This window comes from Tupaia chinensis, unplaced genomic scaffold, assembly GCF_000334495.1.
Source record: "Tupaia chinensis unplaced genomic scaffold, TupChi_1.0 Scaffold000078_1, whole genome shotgun sequence".
NCBI lineage: Eukaryota > Metazoa > Chordata > Mammalia > Scandentia > Tupaiidae > Tupaia > Tupaia belangeri.
Window position 1 is genome coordinate 3,743,951 of NW_006159539.1, and position 5,383 is coordinate 3,749,333.

The following is a 5,383-nucleotide window of genomic DNA, read 5'->3' on the forward strand; positions in this document are numbered from 1 at the left end:
AGAGAAAGAGAAAGAGAGAAACCCACCGTGTCGGGGGCTCAAACCATGGTCAGCCATGTGGGAGTCCAGTGCCCTTAACCACCACACTACCTGCCAACCCCAGCCAACCGATTTTTGACCCAAAGACACAAAACAACCCACTAAAGAAAAACTCTCTTCAACAAATAGCACTGCAAGAACTGGATGTCCACCTGCAGAAAAATAAAACTGGACCCCTATTTCACATCATTCACAAAAAATCAGCTCAGGATGCATCAGAGATCTAAATGCAAAACCTCAAACTATGAAACTACTGGGGAACACTTGAAAGTGCTGGAGTAGGCAAAGATTTCTTAAATAAAGATTTCTAAAGCACAGGCAATAATGCCCAAAATAGACAAGAGGGACTCCATCGAGCTAAAAAGCTTCCGCACAGCAAAGGAAACAATGATTAGAGTCAAGAGACAACCGTAAGAATGGGAGAAAATATTTGCACACTATGCTTGTTCTTCCCAGAAGGGTGAGGCCCTGTCCCATCCCTCATCTGAGGGACTGATAATCAGAATATATAGGGAATTAAAGCAGCTTACTCACAAAAAACCCTGAACAATCCAATTTAAAGATGGGCAGTCGAGGTAAAGAGACAGCTCTCCAAGAAAGACATACAAATGGGAAAACACACACACACACACACACACACACACACACACACAAATGTTCAACATCTCTCAACACAAGGGAAAGGAAGATCAAAACCACAGTGAGATACATAACCCCAGTCGAAATGGCTGTGATTAAAGAACTACAAGCGCTGGAGAGACTGTGGTGAAAAGGGAATTCTCCTAAACTGTTGGTGGGAATGTAAATTAGGGCTACTTGGAAAACAATATGGAGGTTCCTCAAAAACCTATGACTAGAACTACCATATGACCCAGCAATATACTCAGGCTCTTGAGCTTAAGGCACTTGTACTTCCTTGTTCACTGCAGCAGTTTCAGTCGCTAAGACATGGAATCAACTTGAATGCCCAAGAACGAATAACTGGATTGAAAAAAAATATAGCATGCATATACCACTGAATACTATTCAGCCATAAAAAACAGTGAGACCCTGTCATTTGATATAAAGTAGATGAATATGGAAGATTTAATGTTAAGTGAAAAAAGCCAGACTATAAAAGACACATTGTATGTCCCTGCTCAATATATACCAAATGCCCACACTCTATGGTAGAAAACGAAAGATTAGAAAATATAATAGCAAGGAGGGCAAGTGTAGATACTAAAGACTGTATAGGAGGGGATGGATGAATGGTGGGAGGTGGGAAAAAAAAAAACATTGAACAGACACAAGAATGCGAAGTTCTCTCTTGAGTATGATGTACATGGTAATATCTTTGACTTGATTGACACACTCTATGTATGCTTTGAAAAACCTAATTCTGTATGCTGTAAAGATGTACAATGACTGAATAAACAACATTCCTGAGAATTCTCTGAGAGTTTGAATGCTTGCTACTTGGAGTGGAGAGACAGCAGGGGCGGGTAACGAGCACTCCTCCCAGCGGAGCAGGGTCACGTTGCAATCTCCGTTCCTCCATTTGTCTACCCTGTCGGAATCTGGGACATGCGTACCTGCCCTGCGAGCTTTTCAAGTTGCCAGGGCTGGGACTCCAGCTAAGGTCAGCTACAAGGTACCCAGCTCCCTTAGCCACTAGGCCTCAGGGCCAGCCTCATCAAACTAAATTCTAAGAAAGGCTGAGGTTCAAGTATTATTCAGGTGAGAACCAAAGAAGATAATTCTCTGATACACAAGTGCAGAAGAAGAGTACCATTTGGGTGCTCATCCTGAAAAAAAAAAAAAATTACCCTAAGGTATTCTCCAAATCAGACAAAAGAAGCAAAATTAAGAATTCAAGGAGGAAGGGGTAACGGGGGAAAAGCCACGAGAAAACCCTGAAAATACTGCAATAAATTTTGTAAATACACACACAGAATTAAGTGCAAAGCCAAAAGCAATTTTGAGAGAGCCGATTGATATTCAGAAATCCAAGTTGGGTTTTGTTGACTGGGCATATAAAAATGGGATGAGTAGAGAAGACAGTGACATTCGATTCTTCATCCTCTCTTGTGGAAAGAAAATCTCTTACATTGTCCCGGACATTGATAGATTTGTAATGACAGATTTAAGAGTGAAAACAACTAGTGATCATTAGTAGTGTTAAAAATGAGATACCTTCTTTTCAAACCACTGCAGAAGATCAAAGCAGACAAAATAGAGTCTGCATAAAGCAAAGTAGTAAGAAAACATAAAAATGACCATATTCTGTGCACACAGGGAGCTATCAGAGGGGAATCCAGCCACGTAGTGGTAACAGTCCGTAAATACGTTTCCTTGCTAGAAAGCAAAGATCCTCAGATTTGATTTAAAAAGTAGAAGTATTTGCTGCCTCAGGTTTATCACCATAAAAATTGACTACCTGAGAGTCACCAGCTACCGAAGATCACCTTCTGTTTCTTAATATTTAAACAAACATGATGAAAAAAATAGCAACTTGCACCTACTGTCAACCCACCCACCCACATACACAAATGGAGAGAAAAATGTATCACTAGGAACTGGCTTACACAATTACGAGGACCAAGTCCCAAGAGCTGCAGTTGGCCAGCTGAAGACCATGACAGCCCATCGGGTAGCTCCAGTCCAAGGGCCAGCAGGCTTGAGACCAGGAAAGAGTCGGTGTGTCTGTTTAGACCCAAAAGCAGAAGAAAAACCAGGGTCTCTGCTCACAAGTAGAAGGAATTTGTGCTTACTTATTTAGGCTTTTTGTTCTATGGAGGCCTTCAACTGATTGGATGAGGCCCACCCTGGGTGGAGAGGACAATCTGCTTTGCCCAGTCTGTAGATTCAAATGTGAATTCCATCCAGGAACACCCTCACAGACGCACGTAGAATGTCTGACCAGATGTCCAGGCATCCAGTGGCCCAGCTGAGTGGCCCCATAAAATGAACTATCACAGCCCCTTGCCTTATCGATTCCCTCCGATCGACACGAGGAAATTACTGGTAGGACTTGGCTGAAGATTTGAGAAATGGCATGGCAGGTGGCAGCAGCGTAAACAGAGTGTTAGTCATCCATGCCTGAAAGTCCGTCCACCCGCCCATGCCGACACACGCCTTAGTCAGTCCAGGCCCTGGATCGTCAGCACGCCCAGCGCTCGCCCTAGGAGCCTTTAGCGATGGAGGGGCCTAGTGGGGACTTGCACCGGTGGTCTCTGTCCTGAACAAGTCATAAGGCAAGGACAGCACATGGCGCTAACCGATAACCGCCCTTGCCCTTCCGAGTAAGTGCCTGGAGGACTTGGCCGGAGGCGGCTTTCCTGGGCTTCATCACTCACCTCCAGCCTAGGGAAGGGAAGGCTAGCGTCACTGAAGGAGGGCTTCTCTGACTGAAGGGAGTTGAGAGGAGCGCGTGCAGTGGGATTTCGCCTCCCAGACGTGCAGCCTACTCTGTGCAGGCCCCTTACACACTTCCCAGACTCTGCCCTGCTGTCCGAATGCTTCATTTCGTTTATTCTCCGTAACCGCACAAGGTTGGCGTACCTTAGTACTTAATGTGAGGCCCATTAGAGTGCTGATGGGTGTGGTCCACCTGGCTCTGCGTTTCATTAGCTGTGTCATCCTGGGCAGGCTGTTTAGGGACCTCACCAAGCCTGCAGGCACTAAAGAGACTTCCCAGCTCAGAGCAGTGTGAGGGTTAAATGAGCAAAAACCTAAATGAAGCATGGAACACAGCATTCAATAGATGTTTTTAAAAATTAGTTAATTTCAGGACCAGCAGATGGTGTAATGGTTACACTGCTAAACTCCCATGTAGTCGGCCGTGGTTCAAATCCCGAATCTGGTAGCTTAAACTAACACCATGTGCATGCGCATGTGTGCCCCAAATCCTGAGGAGCGTGGAATAGAAGGGACTGCAGTGTGGCCATTCTTCCTGAGGGAGGGTGGTGTCTCACTTTCTGTCTCTCTCTGTCTCCAGCCAGCACACGTGCCCTATAGCAAGAATCTCTCTTAAAAAAGAATTAATTTCATGAGAGAGAAAGGACAGCATCCTCAGTAGGCTGTTCACACTGCGATCCAGTCTCAGCCACCTTGAATCACGGGTACACGGGCATGTATGCCCAGAGTGTGCATGGAGGTCCCGGGACACGAACCACAGCGGTCCCACTCGATCCCAGTGTGTGTCAGCTGTCATCATTTCCGTGTGCTTTGTGTCTGCGTTAAGTCAACTGTGGCTCTCGGGGGTGAAGAGAGAGGGCTAGGGACAGGCGTCCCAACCCCCATGCAACCCGCTGCGTCACGACACCTCAGTGGGGGGGCTGGAGTGGAAGTCTGTGTGGGCCACAGAGATTGTTCTGTTGAAGTGTCACCCAATGAACAACCACCAAAGCCAGATTTAGCTTAAAGGGAGTCTGTATCAGTTGGCCAACGCCTACAGCCTGAGGCTCTGGGGCCAAGAATCAGAACTGCAGCCGCACCCGAAGTTTTGAGTAGTTTTGTTTTTTTTTATAGGGGGTCAGTTACCAGGGATTTTTATGTAAGCAGTTAATAGAAGCTGAATTAAGTAGGTTAATTCTTTTTGAGGGGAGTAGGGTTTTTATGTAAGTAGTTATATTTTTAAACAAAAGGGTTTGGGGCTAGTCAGTAAAGACGGTAGTAGGTATAAGATGTTGTCCCAGATACGACTTTCTGTATGACTAATACAAACTATTTGTTTTTATGAAAAGAGTACATAAGTTTATAAAAACAGACAGCCATATCAAGATAACAAAATAAACGAACAGTTGTTTATGTGTAAGATCTAATATACGACCTTCCTGCAGAGAGGAGCAGGGTGGCAGCCTCCTTCCAGGCACGAACACCCACTGGCCCCACCCAGGTACCAGCATGGTTGAGGGCATCACGCTTAGGTCAGGTGGTCTCACCAAAAAAGAGCTGACCGGGGCGGGCTGCCAGAGTCCAGGATGGGCTGAGGAGGCTCCGACTGACTGTGCTGTTTGCTGGGACGAGGGCATTTCCAGTGGGCAGACTTCATGTGTCACAAACCAGGACCCAGGACCCCTCTGCACTGTGTCCAGCGTCGAGACACCTGAGCCTGCAGCCGGTTCCCTCGGTAAAGTCTCCAAAGATCTCCCTGACGCGACTCTAACCTGGGCTTTCTTCAAACTTGGATCCGAACCACCCCATTGGAAGGAGGTTGAAATCCTAGAGCACAGTTCTTTGGCAAAACCAGAGCTTTTTTTCTTTCTTTCTTTCTCTCAGTAAGTCTGCTGAAGTTTCAGAGCCATGAGCTGTGGCCTGGAGCTGGCAGCACTGGAGCATCCCTGGTGGAATGTCAGGAATG